Below are 18,048 nucleotides of genomic sequence, written 5' to 3'. Positions count from 1 at the left end.
TCCTCCTGTTCCTAACATGGCTGTGGGGGTGCATAAGGACTGTTGCAAAGACCTCTCCCTCCATCTGATCTTTAAATAATCAGGCCTTCGACTTTGCTCATGTTAGGATGAGGTTCTCCTCCTGTTCTTAACATGGCTGTGGGGGCGCATAAGGGCCATTGCAAGGACCTCTCCCCCCATCCGATCTCTAAATAATCGGACCTTCGACTTTGCTCATGTTAGGATGAGGTTCTCCTCCTGTTCCTAATATGGCTGTGGGGGTGCATAAGGGCCATTACAAGGACCTCTCCCCCCATCCAGTCTTTAAATAATCGGACCTTCGACTTTGCTCATGTTAGGACGAGGTTCTCCTCCTGTTCCTAATATGGCTGTGGGGGCGCGCAAGGGCCTCTCCTCCCATTCGGTCTCTAAATAACCAGGCCTTCAACTTTGCTCATGTTAGGACAAGGTTCTCCTCCTGTTCCTAATATAGCTGTGGGGGTGCATAAGGGCCGTTGCAAGGGCCTCTCACCCCATCCGGTCTCTAAATAATCGGGCCTTCGTTTGTGTCGAGATGAGGTCTTCTTCTTGTTCTTGACACACTTAGTTTAGATTGTTTGAAAGAGCTACTCCCTGTCGTCACAAGCTCATGCCAAGAGAAAAGATATGCGAATATGAAAGAAACTTTTATTTAAGGCAAAGTTATTGATAATACATTCATAGATTTTTCGAATCCCATAGTCGTGGAAGGTCTGCTCCCCGTCGGGGTCCTCCAGAGATGGTGTTGATGATCCTGATTGGAGGCTGATCTTCAAGCTGTTCCTCCCTCCTCGACGGCTCCGGTTGTGGCAGGGCCCTCGACCGATCTTTCCTACCTTCAGGCCTACGTCGAATGAACCTGTCGAGCTGACCTCATTTGATGAGCTTCTCGATCTTGTCTCAGAGTTGAATACACTCCTCCGTATCATGGCCGTGGTCATGATGATAGAGATAGAATTTGTTAGGGTTGCACTTCCCAGGGTGTGTGCGCATCCTTTTCGGCCTTGGCATCTGCTCCCTGACCTCCATCAGCACTTGAGCTTTTGAAACATTGAGGGGGGCATAGCTGTGGAATCTTCCTGGGGGAGAGCTCCGTCGAACCCTACGGCCCGGGCTCCTCTACCTACGAGCCCGGGGAGGAGTGCGGACATGCTTGTGTCCGGAGGAAGTTTGAGAACGTGACCGAGCTTCACTCGGCCCTTTTTCAACTGCGAGCTTGCTGGAGTCACCCGCCTGCCACTCCTTCGTGGCCTCCTCATCCTTCAGCTTGAAGGCTTCCTCTGCTCGGGCACATCCTTTGGCCCGAGCCAGCAGATCAATGAAGTCCCTGGGATACTTCTTTTTCAGAAAAAATAGAAGATCATTCTTTTGAAGACCGCTCTTCAGGGCGGCCATTGCAACTGACTGGTCCAAGTTTCGGACCTCCAACGCGGCTGCATTAAAATGGTTAACGTAAGTTCGGATAGATTCTCCCTCCTTCTGCTTGATGTTAATGAGGGACTCCGAACCTCTCTGGGGATGCCGGCTGCTGACGAAATGAGCAACAAACTGGTGGCTCATCTGATCAAAGGAGAAGATAGTACCCGACTTCAGTGCCAAGTACTAATTTCTTGCTGCTCCCTTCAAGGTGGATGGAAAAGCTCGGCACAAGATGGCGTCTAGCGCGCCATGGAGCAGCATCATTATTCGGAAGGCCTCCAGGTGGTCGATCGGATCCAAGGTCCCATTGTAGCTCTCGAATTAGGGGAGCTTGAAGTTTGGCAAGATTGGTTCCTGCATAATCATTTGAGAGAAAGGAGGGTCAGTACAGATGTCCTCACCGTAAGCAGTGGGAATATGACGGAGCTCTTCGATCCGCTGGTTCATCTCTTGGAATCTTTGATCTAGGAGGTCCTCTCGACTACGAGTCTCGAGGATCATCTGGTAGAACGGAGGTAGGGACCCTCCGGAGGTGGAATCATGATCGGACGGAGGGCTCTCTACCTTTTGCTTCCCCTTTCCGGGAAAGACAGGGCGACTGGCCCAAGTGGCCCGTCCGGTCGTCAGATTCTGAAACTCTGACGATGCTCTTTCCAGCCGCACAGATGCCTGCGGCTATTGCGGCTGCTGCTGCATGGCTTGCACTGCTTCGGTGAGGCCCCTGACCTGCTGAACCAGCAAGTCGAACTGCTCCATGCCGACTGTCGTTGTCGGAGGAGGAGGAGCCTGAAAAATTGGAGACGAGGTCAGAGCTTGCTGGTCTCGCTGAGATCTGACCGCGGAGGCCGTGGATCGCCTGGTGGATGCCTTTCGGGGAGGCATCAGGTGGAGATCTGGTAGGAGAAAAAGGAGAAAATATCGAGAAAAATGATCGAAGACAATCCCATTGAGTACTCTTAAGAATAAGGGAACTGCGAAGACACAGCCCCTTCCTCTAGCGCTAATTCTGTTGGTGCAGAATTCTACCGATGCTGGAGAAGCTGGAATCGAGGGGATCGCGTCTGCCGCGGGACCTGCAAGGGAAGTCTAAACTGGAGTTGGGGTGCTCCGACAAGACCCTCCGACGCTCAAATCAGTACTCTGCCTCAACAGAAATGGAGCACTCGAATGGGATTTTAACAGAGTTTTGAGATAGAGTTTAGAGCTTAGATAAGAACATATCTGGGGGTCCTTTTTTATAGACGGAGAGCGTAACTGATTGACAGCGACGTCTGTAACCGCCTGGTAGTGGGCTGTTCAGGTCTACGCAGAGTTTGTTACGGAGAGTAGTGGTGTCTGGGGGCCATTCAGGGCTACGTGGAGTTTGTTATGGAGAGTAGAGTGGTGTCCATTGTCGTAACTTGCCAGAGAGTAGTAGGGCCACGTGGAATCTATTACAGAGAGTGGAGTGGGGTAGTGGCCATTGTCGCGACTTGTCAGAGAGTTCGGGCCTGACGGCTAAAGCTCGGCTGGGACATCTGATGGAGCGGAATGGCTCTCTGTCTCTGCAATCTAAGAGAAGCTCGGATGTTTTCGAGGTTACTGATGAATCCACTATTGTTGGGTGCCTTGGACACTGATTGGGCACTGATGCTGCGACGGAAGTCATCTTCTGTAGAAGCTCAGACAGAGACTTTCTGTTGGAGAAGTCCGATAAGAGTCCAGTTGCTAGGAGAGTCTGTCTGGAATTTGCCTGATGTGGAAGCTCGTCTGTAGATTATCCGTCGGAGAGGTTTGGTTTCATGAGGAATCCGGTAGAGGATCATCCGACAGTGGAGTTCGGATGGCGCTGTGGAGGTTCGTCCGCTGGAGGAGTCTTGAGGACACTAGAGAAGGTCGAACATTGGAGGAGTTCGGGATTCAATTCTGTCATAGAAGTTCGGACGGAGTCCGACTCTTATAGGAGTCTGAAAGGAGGCCGCTTATTATAGAAGCTCGGACGAAAATCGATTGCCATGGAAGCTCGGATGGAGACTTCTTATTGTAGAAGTCCCACTGCTGGAGAAGCTCGGCCATTGACGAGGTCCGAAAGAAGTTCAGAGTAGAGATCCAGCTGGTGGAGCCCGTCCGTTGTAGAAATTTGTCTGGAATCCATCCGCCGTAGAATTTCGGCTGGGATCCGACTCTTGTAGGAGCTCGACGAAATCCGAAAGATGGTCGACTGCCGTAGAAACTTGATGGAGTCTGGTTACCATAGAAGTCCTGCTTTCGGAGAAGCTCGGACATTGACGAAGTCCGAAAGAAGTTTGGAGTAAAGTCGTTTGTGGCCGGAAGAAGTCTGGAAGAGATTCGGAGAATAGTCGATCACTGTAGAAAATCGGCTGATAGTGAAGCTCAGAAAGCATTTGGAGCAACCTGGTAGATGAATGGAGGAGCTTATTATTGGAGAAGTCCAGATGGTATTATGGAAGCTCGGACGGTCGGTGGAGTTCAGAAAGATGCTGCACAAGGTCGGAAGCCGGAAGAGCCCTGGAAGGGTCGGTCTTTTACGAACTTCGACTGGAGTTATTTTATACCCAACATTATTTATCGATTGAATTTGTTAATTAATTAATTTTTAAATTTTAGCTATTTAAATAATCTTCACTATAATATATTTGATATCATCTTGAAATGCCTTACATGCTTGTGGGAAGAGTTCATGATGAGTATGCGCCAATTGCTACGATCCTGACTTATGATCTTAGGTTAAAGGTGTGACATTTAGGATCAATAGATGCCTTCAATGGATCCCTACTCCAATTTCCAATCATCAATCCTGAAAATAACTAGATGTCCAAAGAGATAAATGGTCAGGCCTTAGAGATTTTTCTTTCTCGATATTGAGAATGCTGTTGAAAAGATCGGATAAAAGATAGCAGAGACATAAGATTCTCTGGTACAGGATCACAAAAATTTGGTAACCTCCAAGTCTTTATCGGGATGCAACTCTCAACAAAGTTAACTCTCACAGTCGCGAAGCCATTTATTAAGTTGACACAATCAGCAAATACTATCGGGGGTTGGAAGGAGTTCAACAATAGAGGGTACGAAGAAAGGATTTTTATATCACGTTGAAGATTAGCTGGTGTTGAAATTCCTGACTCGACAGGGCCTATAGTTACATGGAAGCTTAATCTGCTCATTTTTCTCATTTGTCTTCTTCGTGCTCTATTATTCATCCAAGTACAGGTCACTTGGAGGATAAAACTCATTATTTGATCTATGTCTTCTAATTCTTTTGCACACCAGCCTTACTATTTTTCAAAAAAAAGGTGAGATCTCCTCTTTATTTTAATTAAAAAGAAAAAGAAGAGGATAAGCCCAACCCAATGATCACATCCGTCTGTTAAAAAAAAGGTGTTCTTTCTCTGCGGCTCGCGCTTCTGAAGTTCTAGCCTTCTTGGATGGTCCCTCATTGAGACTCCTTCAAGGATGAGTTTCGGAGGAGGGATCTTAGCTTCTCCTTCCCCCAAGTGTCTTCCTCAAGTGCTTCAAATCATCATGGATTTGATGACAGTCTCTTTCCATCTCTGATCTTTGTCTCTCGAGATCTTCAATCTATTTTTCGAGATCTTCGGCCTTTCTTTCGACTCTAGACCTCTATCGCTCAAGAGCCTCAATCTACTTTTCAGCTTGCTTCAATTCCTCATCTTGATGATTAATTATCTCTCGGGCTTCGTGGAGGCCCTCTTCAAAAGAGTTGAGCTCCTTCGCTAGCTCACCGTCCTTGCTCTCCATTTGCTCTAATTGATATCTCAACAAGTCAATTTCCTCTCTTATCATTGTAAGTTCCAAGGACGGGCCATCGGGGGTGGAGCCGACAAAATTAGCAAGGTAATGCCCTACCTATGCAAAATTTTATAAATAAACATCAAAAACATTGCAGGAGGTAGAAGATTGAAAGAAAAGTATGTGGAGACCTAATACGTGGATGAGAGATCTAAGGGCACCCAACATTTGCTGCTGTGCTCCTTATCCATCCAAAGGTTGTCCTTCGGACAGAGGAAGAAAATCCCTTAGGCATCTTGCTGTAGCTTGGGGATCCTCTGTCGTTGAAGGAGCAGAAGATGCTGACTGCGAGGGACCCGCATGGAGGATAGCCATAAGGGTACATCGGGCAGCCATCACCAACTTTTGGGACTCACCGGTCTCCATACCCACTTCTAGCATCCCTTCGAGAAGACTGGCCGTGCTCTCTGCTCGTATCTTAGCCGCTGAAGCTCTTGGCGGGTGGTTGCTCGCATGCTCTCCTTGTGTCTGCTCCACCAATGTCTTCTCCGATGGGGTCTCCTCAAGTGTGACCGCTGTGACCATCAGCAAAGAAATCATAGGCTCGACGATCAGAGCGGGATTCTCATTTCTCTTAACCCCAGGTTCCGATTCGATGGTCAAAACTTGGATATCGCCCCTTATCGAAGCCAGTGGGCCAACAAGCAGAACCTGGCCTGCCTCCTACGGGCCGATATCAATTCAAGCCTCTTCATGTGCTGGGGATCCATCTCACTTCTAGGAATCACAATAGATAATTAGAGTAGGAAAAGGTTGCTATCACCTTTCGACGCCCTTGAAGCACAAATTTAAAGAGAGGAAGGAAATGAAAAGCTACCGCTGGATAATTAAATTCCTGAAAGGACCACCGTCTGAATGGTCCCATCACTTATGGCCATCTGCGTCAGTTACGTTAAGCTGACATTACTCACTTTAAATACTGAAGACTGGTGTCAATTCAGAGGCACGTATGCCCTTCGATCTGAGGCACTTTTAGGATACTCCTTTTACCTGACCCTTAGACTTAGGAGTAGGGGGTAATGTTATGGTGGTTACCATGAGTGCCTCAGATCGGCGGTTACCACGAGTGCTTGGATCGGCATGGTGTTATAGGCTATTTCAAGTTGTCGAGCTACCGCTACGGCCACCAACCATTATGCAGAGCTGAGATGCCCATACGGTCCGTTTAGCATTCTTGCCGCCCCTCTTGCCTCAATCGACTTATTTTTTCGATGTACGTGACAGCTGTCTGCTTCGAGAGAATCGACTCAAGTATAACTGACTCTCCTAATCTCGCAGGAACAATTGAAGGCTGAAATATCTCGCCTGTAATGACATGTTCGACAGATTTTGGGATCACACGCTTACAGTTGTTCGACCAGCTATTCGACAGCTTTCTATATAAGCAATTAAAGCTCTGAGGACCAGATAAATCAATCAATCCCTCTCAGAGAATTTGTTGCTACTTCTTTGTTCCCTTAATCTGACTTAAGCATCGGAGGATCTTCGTCGGAGCGAAAACCTTCGGTTTGGACTTATTTTGCAGGTTACTCCAGTACTGGCAACTTTACGTGGGGCTCAGTCGCCCTCTCATTATGGGGATATCGAAAATCATTTGAATGAAGGTGGCAATACCTTGGCTCTTGTGAGGTTAATTTGGGGTTTCCAACCATCCGACAAGTCGAAGAAGGAGTTGGTTCCAGCAGTGATGCAGGGCCGTTTGGGGTTACACCGAGCCAAGGTATCGGACCTCACGATCTGAAAGTAGTAAATTATTAGTTTAGTTATAAGATGTGATCCTTCAAAGCCTTCAGGAATACAGCATATTGCAGCATAATCTTGCTTGTGTCATCTCCACTTATATATATATATACCAAGTCCCTCAAGCAGACCTTTACTCTGAGCTTTGTGAAATATTACAGCTGGGCAATCTGTTGCAATGATTTGGAGGAAAGGAGAGACAAGGCCACCCATACGGAGCATGGAATCTTACTTCTCACATGCCCATTTGCAAGAATACTAAATTTACTAGAAGAATATCGCATTCTTGATTCATCGAACCATAGGAGGGGAAATCCTTTGTTGAACAGCACCTAGAAAATGAAGTCCAATTCCATCTATCAGATGCTCTTTCAAATTCAATCTTTAAGATAATGCACATGGAGCTCTGTGTTCTGACGTTGGGATTTTCTTTGTTCTTATCTCGAGTGGACTGCAGAGAGCTGCAGTTTTGTAAATATCTATTGCCCACAACAGCTTTGGGCTGCTCTGCAGGCACGATATCATGTTATTATCATTCACTCTTAATAAAATCTGGGTGTTATGCCTACCTCCCATTACATAAATTTTAAAAAAAAAGAAAAAAAGAAAAAACAAACTTTTTTCAAATTCAATCTTTAATATAATTTCTCGCTCTCCGAGTAACCTGTTTTGATGGATGATATCTTGCTTCTAAAGATGCAGCAGTCTTGGATTTGCCTTCTTTTTCTGAAGATTAACTGTGAGTTAGGAAATCAAGCAGAACAGGAGCCAATCTCGGTGTCAAAATCTTAGATACATTTACTCTCTTTATAACACTGTGATCAAACCAATTAGGATCATTGTTGCCTCTTCCTTCAGCATCAGTGCAAGATACGTGTGCTCTCATTGAAAACTCTCAATTATCTTCACACAACTGTTTCGAGAGCTTTCATATATTATCCTTAATTAACTGCTGAAATGCCATTTAAGCAAAAGCTCCATCTTAGAACGTAATGAGACCCTGTAGCTGAGTAGTTGGTGCTGAGAATCAATACGATTAAAATAATTGATGATAGATTAACCTTTGAAGGCACAAGCAAAAAATTTTAGCCATGGCATGCTGGTAGAGCTATAACAAAATCAACATGCATACTTGTTCCAACATTTGTACGAAAACCTAATTGAGTCTCCACTAATCAGCTTTCGGCTCTTAAAATGGCACCAATTATACTATCAAAATAAGCCATTGAGGATTTGTTCACAGATTATGAATAGTTTCCAATCCATACTCTAAAAGAAACAGAAAAACGAAGTAAAAAATAGAAATAAAAACACAACCAAAAAGGAACGTGAAGATGAATAACTCAAGCTGTTACTTTCAATCCCAACATGGTTGTCATTGATGTCTCTGAACTCCATGGTGTTTGACCATGTCAAGCTTAGTGTCTACAATATGATCTATAGATTTCCGTTGTCTGTTACATTGAGAGGCCTAGATGCTAATTTGGTATGGCTCCAGGGAAATTCTTGGAGGGGCAAAAGAAATTACATGACTGCTTATGCCAGAAACTCAGCATGACTGCATGGACAGAAGTAGTTGATGAGGTGGATTTACCATTTGAAGAATTCTCAAAGTGGGATGGGATAGAACTTGAAGCCCTTTGCTTCCTTGCTGTTCATTGCATAGGTGTAGCCCTCTGCTTCCCTGGTGTCATTGGTGACTTTAATAATGCCTCATTTTGAAATTGATGATATGGTCCATGCCTATATGTTGGGTCCTGATATTGAGGTCGAGGTGCGGCAGGGCCAACCACTGGTTGTGGTCTCCAGAAAAAATTTGGATGGTTTCTCCAGTCGGGGTTATAAGTGTTCGAATAAGGATTGTTTCCTGATCTGCGAGCTTGTTGGACTTGAGCTTGCTGAACCTGTTCGTGCACAATCTCAGAAAATTGAGGTGCGGCTGGGCATTCACTAACAAAATGGTTCGGACTTGCACACAATGCACAAACTTCTTGGATTGGGTTAGGTGGAATCGAAGATTGTCCAGTATTTAGAAGACAGTCTAATTTTTGAGACAGTTCATCTACCTTACTGTGGATATCCATGACGTTTTCAATCTGATAAATTCTACTTCTTTTTTGTTGAAGTATGGGTTGTTCTCTAGAAGTGGCAGACAGATAATGTAGGAAATTCTCACTAAGTGCTTCAAAGAGCTGCCAGGCTTCATCCTCACTCTTAAGCATGAATGTCCCACCACATGATGCATCAACCATTTGTCGATATTTCTTCGATAGACCATCATAAAAACACTGACAAAGTTGCCATTTAGGGATAGCATGGTGTGGACATTTACGAATGAGGTCCCTTAACCTTTCCCATGTCTTATGAAAAAGTTCATCCTCCAATTGGGAAAAACTAGTGATAGCTTTTCTAATTTGATTTGTTTTTCCAATTGAAAAGTATTTCTTGAGAAATTCTCTCTGAAGATGATCTCAAGTTGAAATGGTTATAGAGTTTAAGGAGTTTAACCAATGCTTGATTTTGTCTTTAAGTGAGAAAGGGAACAGTTTCAACCTAAGGGCATCATCGGAGAAGTTTTGGATTTTTATTGTGGAATAAATTTCAAGAAATTCATTCAAGTATTTGTATGGGTCTTCGTTACTAAGTCCATAGAATGATGGCAATATTTGAATAATGCTAGACTTAATCTCATATTGGGTAGCTTCTACTGGAGGTGCTTGAATGCATGGAGAATAGGTATATGAGGATGGAGTGAAATATTCTCTCAATGAGCGTGGAGGATTAGCCTCACCAGGTGTAGTCATGTTTCTAACTCAGATAGTCCTAAGAGTCTTTTCTAATTCTTCATCTAATGGTTGCAAGTCAGGTTTTAGTGATCGTCGACCTAACATGCAACTAAAAGGTCTATGTAGGACTATCCTAGTCTGTTAAGGATTTTTTTTTTATTAAGAGGAGAAGAGAAGAGAGAAAAGAGCTCTAAAGAAGAGATCCTAAGAAGTCCTAAAACTAATAGAAGAATTAGTTGTGGTTAGATTTTAATTACAATCAAGTTAGCACGCAGTGGACTCTCTATCCTAAAGTTACCCTAGTTCTAGATAGCTCCTAACTGTAGTTAGCCTTCAAGCCCTCCAAGTCAGAGCTTGACCAACCAACTGGCCAGGTAAGTGTAAGGTTGGTGGGAGTTTTCCCGTTGCTTTCCTTAGACACCAATTAAATTGGCCAGGTCAGCGAACGAAACCAATTAAAAACCACCTTCCTTCGGGCCCAGTCATCCCACAAACCACTTGCCTAGACACCAGCTAGCTGACCAAGTCTAACCTGATTTAACTCTCAGTGTCACTTGTCCTAATGAGCTCGAAATTCTTAGGGGTCAATGTCTAATTAATTTTAGATTAAGGTCTAGGTTATGCAAATGCAAGGGAGTGATTTGTGGGCCAAGGAAGGGTGATCAAATCCCCACCTTATCTTAGTTAATGGGTTGCGCCTTTAAAGTTAATTATGGAGATGCAATGCAAAGAAACAAGGTGTCCAATCAAGTTAGAAATTTTTATGTTTGAGGTTACGCTATTTTATTTAAGTGTTATGAAATGTCAGTGTTTTTTTTTTTTTTAATTCAACCATGCCAAGGTCCCCGGCAATGGTGCCAAAATTTGATGCGTAGTCGTTGATGGCACCAAAAATAACTCTACACACTACGTAGATAGGATGAGTCGAGATCGTATCCTCAAGGACCTTGGGCTAAGTTGAGATTACAAAATAAAAGAAAGAAGTGTTGTTTTAATTTAAAAAATAAATTATCTTAAAATTGTTGTAATTAGAAAATAAAGAGCTCGGGAGTTTTGAATTAATTTGCACTAGCAGAGTTGTATCTCTTTTTTAATTAAATAGATGCGATTAATCTTAAGAAAAATATCTATCTTTTCTCGACACACCCCGTACCCATAGATCACGGTGTGTCTCTGAAAAGTACTAGATAAACAACTCTTCTTTTCTCGACACGCCCCGTACCCGTAGATCACGGTGCGTCTCCAAAAAGTAAAAGTTGTTCCTAATATTAATCTAACAGGAAAGCATAAATAAAAGCATATGAAAGAGAGCAAATAAAGAACTCATGACGATTTAAATAAAAAGTATAATCTTTATTGTATATAAAGAAATACAAGAAAGTTTAGAACAATAAACCCACTCTATGTCGTTACAAAATTTTTTCTCCACTCCCGAGACTGCTAGCTTAGCTGCTCATGAAGTAGTCCCTTTCTATTCCTCTATGCAAGGCTCTAAAAGAATTTCTGGGCTCCCCTTCCAATGAGAGTACAAAAGCCTTTTTATAGGTGTTAGGAGGGAGGAGTTTTACATGATTTTTCGATGTGGGACTAAAGAAAATATTAAGGACTAAAAGATGGATGGATAAAATGAAAAGATCATAAGTTGTTGCTCCTTGGATTGATTTTGATGATTACAAAACATTTGAAGGGGTTACTAATGATTTTCGCTTCAAAAAGATTTATTGCATTTCAGGGGCAAAATCATAATTTTATCAAACTCTGATTTGAAAGCATCAAGTGCTAGAACAAAAGATTTGTAATCCATTGGTAAAAATTTTATAGTTTTTGGACATGTATTTTGAAAGATATCTATGTTTGAAAATTTGAGTCGACCCCATGAGTCGACTCATGGCACAAAGGGCTGATTGGCACGCAGAATTTTCTGACTGGCACAGTCTGTGAGTCGACCCCAGGGGTCGACCCCCAGGCATGAGTCAACCCATGAGTTGACCTCTGCTGTTTTTATGCCAAAATTATAGAATCTTTGTTTTCTGCCGTTTTCCACAGAAGTCGACCCCATGAGTCGACCCATGAGTCGACCCCTGTGACGGGAAAGTTCCGCAACGGCTAGTTTTTAATCTGTTTTAAGTGCATTTAATATTCATTTAATGTGGTCTAACGGCTCTATTTCAGCCTTGATTACTCTCCACCATTCCTTAAAGTTATAAAAGGGACAAAAAGGTGGGAATCATCAAGAAGAGAGATTTTTGAAAAGAGGATTTCAAGCATACTTTTCAGCCCTAAGCAAGAGCTCACTCAAAGCATTCAAGAAGGTTTTAATTCAAGCTCACCAACTCCTCAAGTGCTCATTCAAGTCTCCAATCACCTTGAAGAAATCGAAAAGAGCCTTCTTCTCTTTGAGTAAAGTGTATTTAAAGCCTCATTCGCTCATTAAAGGAGCTTCTTTTGTATTTTCTGTGCTATTGATTGTAATACTCTATTTGAGTTATTGTTTTTGTTTTGGAAGAGTTTCAAAACAAGGGAAGGTTGATCCGAACCTTGAATCGGAGTGTATTGGGTTGGCTTGTACCCGAAATACAAGTGGACTAGCTTGGGATAGCTAGAGTCGGAGGTTCCGACGAGTGTATTCAAGTTGAATACAAGTTAGTGGATTGGAATTCTCAAGTAGAAGCTTGGGGAGTGGATGTAGGTGCAAGGTTGGCACCGAGCCACTATAAATCTTTTTTGTTTGTGTTGTGCCTAATTGCTCTTCTTTAAAACTTCTTTATTCTCTTGCATTCTTGCATTTAACCACTAGCCTTGAATCAACTATACTCTCCTTATTTATTTAGCTATTGTTAAATAATTTTCATAAGATATAAGTTAAGGTTAAAATTTTTAAAAACCCAATTCACCCTCCCTCTTCGGTTGCATAGCTGGGCAACACAAGCAGATAAAGAAAATATAAATTCTTCCTCTTGAAGTATTTTCAAGTATCATATTTTTTTCCTTTTAATGAGCATCTGTTCGTCTGTTCGCGTCCACCAGCAAAAACTCCCCACGCCCCACCATGCCGCGCGCCCGCACTCGTCCGCGCCCGCGCTGCTGCGATGCCGCACGCGCGTTAGCTGTTAGGAAGCGCTCCCTTTTTTTTGATTACCAAAAAGAAACTTTTGTTTCTTTAAAATAACACCTATATCCTTTTTGGATTCCTTGCATAGTATCTTCATTTTCTATAATACCATGTGCATCCTTCTTTTATTTTAATTTTATTTTAAGTCTAATTTTTTTCAAACTTGAGTATTTTTTATCTATGAATCGGACTCTTTGTATCAGCGATCACCTTTCCTATAAAACATAAAAAGAAGCATCAAATTTTTAATAAATAAAATAAATTAAATATAATTTTTTACTTTAAATGACTTAAATTAAGTGTTTATCACATCCCCCAACTTGAATTTTGCTCGTCCTCGAGTAAAATAGATATATCAGCATTGTGTACCGACTCGATCTTGAATAAAAAGTTAGATTAGGCATCCCAAAAGGTAGATGATATTTGGTCAGACCATTAAAGAGATACTTCATTGGATTATCAATTTGACCCAATTAATGGCTGAGTATTAACTAAAAAAATTTCAAGAGCTTTTCTTTCACCAACTCCCCACTTTACTCTTTAAATCCTCTAACTTAATGTGAGAGAGGTTTATTATCTTCTTGCAATTTAGTCTCCTTATTATCCACTATTTTTTTTTTAACATTGCCCACCTTTTTACGCGAATCACAATGCTTACTTAGGTGAAGGGGCCCAATTACTCAGTAGGAAACCAATATTTTTTTTTTAAATAAATTTTAAGAAAAATTTTTGCATACCTCAACATTTCCACCCAATATCTCATGAAGTAAATTCTTTATTGAGATCAGTAAGAAGAGGGTTGTAGAATCACTCCTAAAATTTGGTCTAGTCTAAACCCTACTATTCATTGGGTTTTCTTAATAATTTATTCCTCAGTATCTCTAAAATTATCTTGACCGTTAATCATTCATTGATTAGGATGCCTAATTGACTCTTAATCAAAATAAAATTCAGATATATAAAACTAATTATTTCTGACCATACTCGAGGATTTGATTAATTTCCATTTCCTTCCCCCCCCAACTTAATCTACATTGTCCTCAATGGAGTAGGAAAGCAAAGAAAATAAAAGGAGAGAGTGCACCTGAGATAATTTTGCTTCGAAAGTTGAAGATAGCTTCATTGATTAATAGGTTCTTGTTCTAAATTCCTGCAGTTACAGTAAAGTAAAAAAAAAAAAATAAAATCATTGGGTTACCTCCCAACAAGCGCTAAGTTTTACGTCTTCAGCCAGACGTCAAGTTTATTGACAGACTCTTCAATACAGAGTGGTCCTTTATTCTCAAAAAAAAATGAAGATCAGTTAAAACAAAATAAAAAAAATTTGGGTTGCCTCCCAAAAAGTACTAAGTTTAACATCTTCAGCCAGACGCTAAAAGAGTGTCTATCCTATTCCTGCTCGAATCTTAACATGAGTGTCGATCTCTCTTTCAGAAATAATATGTCCTAATACAATTTCTTTTCGCATCATAAAATGGCTCTTTTCCCAACTTAGGACAAGATTTATCTCCATACACCATTTAAGAATTTTGAAAAGATTATGGAGACAATCCTCAAAGGTGGTTCCAAACATAAAAAAATCATTCACAAAAATTTCAAGATATTTGTCCACCATATCCGAAAAAATGGCCAGTATGCACCGTTGAAATGTAGCGAGTGCATTGCAGAGCCCGAATGGCAATAGGGGCAGATGAAGGTAGTCTTTTCTTGGTCATCCAAAAATACAGGTACTTGATTGTACCCTGAATAACCATCAAGAAAATAGAAGAAACTTTGTCCTGCTAACCGTTCTAAGATTTGGTCGATGAAGGGTAATAAAAAATGGTCCTTCCTAGTAACGACATTTAGTTTTCTATAATCTATGCATACTCACCATCCAGATGATATGCGAGTGGGAAGCAGTTCACCTTCTTCGTTCTCAACCACAGTAATACCTGATTTCTTAGGTACTACTTGAGTGGGACTGACCCATTTATTATCGGATATGGGGTAGATGATTCCAGCATCTTACCACTTTACCATCTCTTTCTTTACTACTTCACACATGTTTGGGTTCAATTTCCTCTGTATATCTCGATGGGGTTTGGCATTTGCCTCAAAATGAATATGGTGCATGCAAATGGAGGGGTCAATTCTTTTTAAATCGGCAATGGACCAATCAATAGCCTCTTTATGTTCCTTCAGAATACCAACCAATTGTGCTTCCTGATTAAGGGTCAAGTCTGATGCAATGATTGCTGGGAGGGTATCATTGGGTCCTAGAAATATATACTTGAGCGTAGCAGGAATGGGTTTCAATTCTAATGTAGGTGGTGATTCTAAAGATGGGACTATTGGTGTACTGGTTAATGTGGGCAATGGCTCATACTTGATTGTCCATGGAGGAGTGGTCTTATCGTGTGGTGTATCCAACAAGGTGTTAACTTCTTTCATATATCCCTTAAAGTCATACACTCCAAAGTGAGCCAAGCAAGTATCTAAGGGGTCTGGTGCTAGAATTGTGGGTGTTGCATCTTCTATAATGTCTTCTAGTGTATCTACTTCGAAACAACTATCCATTGATGGTCCTTGGAAAGCACCAAACACATTCAGTCTCAGTTTCTTATTTTCAAACGATACGTCCATGACTCCTGTCCTACAATTAATGCATGCATTTGCCGTAGCTAGGAAGAGTCATCCTAAGATAATGAAAATTTATCTTGGGTTGCCACTTAGTTCCATGTCGAGAACCAAAAAATCAACTGGAAAGTAAAACTCATCTACCTTGATCAAGATGTCCTCAAGCATTCCACATAGTTTCTTAATTGATCTGTCGGCTAATTGTAGTGTGACTGATGTGGGTTTTAGTTCTTCGAATCCAAAAAGTTCATACATCGAACTAGGTAAAAGATTCACACTTGCCCCTAAATCCAGAAGAGCTTTTTCAATGTGATAATCTCCTATAACACAGAAAATGATGGGGGCTCCTAGGTCCTTAAGCTTTGGAGGAGTGGCATGCTGGAAGACAGAACTAGCCTGTTCAGTGAGGTATACTTTCTTTGGGATTTGTGATCTAGATTTATATTTTTGGGTGCACAAATCCTTCAAAAATTTGTTATAAGCAGGGACCTGTTTGATTGCGTCTAGAAGGAAAAGATTAATTTGGACTTGCTTAAACAATTCTAACATCTCATCGAGTTTTTCTCCCTTCTTATTTGCAGAAATAGGGGCTTTCAAGGCATCCGGAAATGGGGCTTTAGGCAAGTAAGATGATTTCGGTGCAGTTGGTTCATTCTCTATTTTAAGGTCCTCCTTGTTCTTGGATGATTTGGCTTCGGTTAGAGGTTTAGGGTCGGCCTCATTAGTTTTACTAGTGTGTTCAATGACCTTCCCACTTCTCAGAGTCATGATTGATTTGGCATGTTCAGAAAAAGCTTATGGGGTATTAGAACTCTCAATCATAAATTGCTCTCTTGGGTTGCTCTCGGGTTGGCTAGGTAATTTTTCTCCTTCCCTCCTACTGAATGCAGTCGCTAGTTGACCTATTTGGGTCTCTAGCTTAGCAATGGATTGTGTGTGGGAGTAAAGAGTCTGAGTGTTGACTTCTAATCATTCTAGTGCTTTCAAAACTTTTTCCTCAAAAGCTGAGCTGTGACCAGTAGTAGATGGTTGAGGAATATTTTGAAATTGATGATATGATCTATGCCTATATGTTGGGTCCTGATATTGAGGTCGAGGTGCGGTAGGGCCAACCACTGGTTGTGGTCTCCAGAAAAAATTTGGATGGTTTCTCCAGCTGGGGTTATAAGTGTTCGAATAAGGATCGTTTCCTGATTTGCGAGCTTGTTGGACTTGAGCTTGCTGAACTTGCTCGTGCACAAACTCAAAAAATTGCGGTGCGGCTGGGCATTCACTAACAAAATAGTTCGGACTTGCACACAATGCATAAACTTCTTGGATTGGGTTAGGTGGAATCAGAGATTGTCCAGTATTTAGAAGACGGTCTAATTTTTGGAACAGTTCATCTACCTTACTGTGGATATCAATGACGTTTTCAATCTGATAAATTCCACTTCTTTTTTATTGAAGCATGGGTTGTTCTCTAGAAGTGGCAGACATATAATGTAGGAAATTCTAACTAAGTGCTTCAAAGAGCTGCCAGGCTTCATCCTCACTCTTTAGCATGAATGTCCCACCATATGATGCATCAACCATTTGTCAGTGTTTCTCCGATAGACCATCATAAAAACACTAACAAAGTTGCCATTTAGGGACAGCATGGTGTGGACATTTACGAATGAGGTCCCTTAACCCTTCCCATGTCTCATGAAAAAGTTCACCCTCCAATTGGAAAAAACTACTGATAGCTTTTCTAATTTGATTTATTTTTTTAATTGAAAAGTATTTCTTGAGAAATTCTCTCTGAAGATGATCTCAAGTTGAAATGGTTATAGAGTTTAAGGAGTTTAACCAATGCTTGGCTTTGTCCTTAAGTAAGAAAGGGAATAGTTTCAACCTAAGGGCATCATCGAAGAAGTTTTGGATTTTTACTGTGGAACAAATTTCAAGAAATTCATCCAAGTGTTTGTATGGGTCCTCATTACTAAGTCCATAGAATGATGGCAACATTTGAATAATGCTAGACTTAATCTCATATTGGGTAGCTTCTACTGGAGGTGCTTGAATGCATGGAGAGTAGGTATACGAGGTTGGAGTGAAATATTCTCTCAATGAGCGTGGAGGATTAGCCTCACCAGGTGCAACCATGTTTCTAACTCGGATAGTCCTAAGAGTCTTTTCTAATTCTTCGTCTAATGGTTGTAAATCGGGTTTTAGTAATCGTCGACCTAACATGCAACTAAAAGGTCTATGTAGGACTATCCTAGTCTGTTAAAAATTTTTTTTTTATTAAGAGGAGAAGAGAAGAGAGAAAAGAGTTCTAAAGAAAAAATCCTAAGAAGTCCTAAAACTAATAGAAGAATTAGTTATGGTTAGATTTTAATTACAATCAAGTTAGCACGCAGTGGACTCTCTATCCTAAAGTTACCCTAGTTCTAGACAGCTCCTAACTGTAGTTAGCCTTCAAGCCCTCCAAGTCGGAGCTTGACCAACCAACTGGCCAGGTAAGTGTAAGGTTGGTGGGAGTCCCCCCGTTGCTTTCTTTAGACATCAATTAAATTGGTC

At 41.6% G+C, this 18,048-nt stretch overlaps 2 non-coding genes across 2 annotated transcripts; both read left to right on the top strand.

The window, feature by feature from the left end:
• The first annotated feature begins 9,297 nt into the window (after window positions 1-9,297).
• Window positions 9,298-9,403, top strand: LOC140857621 (small nucleolar RNA R71). Its single transcript, XR_012141113.1, has one exon. It is a non-coding gene; the product is annotated as a small nucleolar RNA R71 (small nucleolar RNA).
• Window positions 9,404-17,137: 7,734 nt separating this feature from the next.
• LOC140857655 (small nucleolar RNA R71) lies at window positions 17,138-17,243 on the top strand. The gene has a single exon (XR_012141148.1). It is a non-coding gene; the product is annotated as a small nucleolar RNA R71 (small nucleolar RNA).
• Window positions 17,244-18,048: the final 805 nt, after the last annotated feature.

Source organism: Elaeis guineensis, chromosome 4 (genome assembly GCF_000442705.2).
Source record: "Elaeis guineensis isolate ETL-2024a chromosome 4, EG11, whole genome shotgun sequence".
NCBI lineage: Eukaryota > Viridiplantae > Streptophyta > Magnoliopsida > Arecales > Arecaceae > Elaeis > Elaeis guineensis.
Note: the sequence above shows the minus strand (reverse complement) of the source record. Positions and strands in the feature narration are given on the sequence as shown.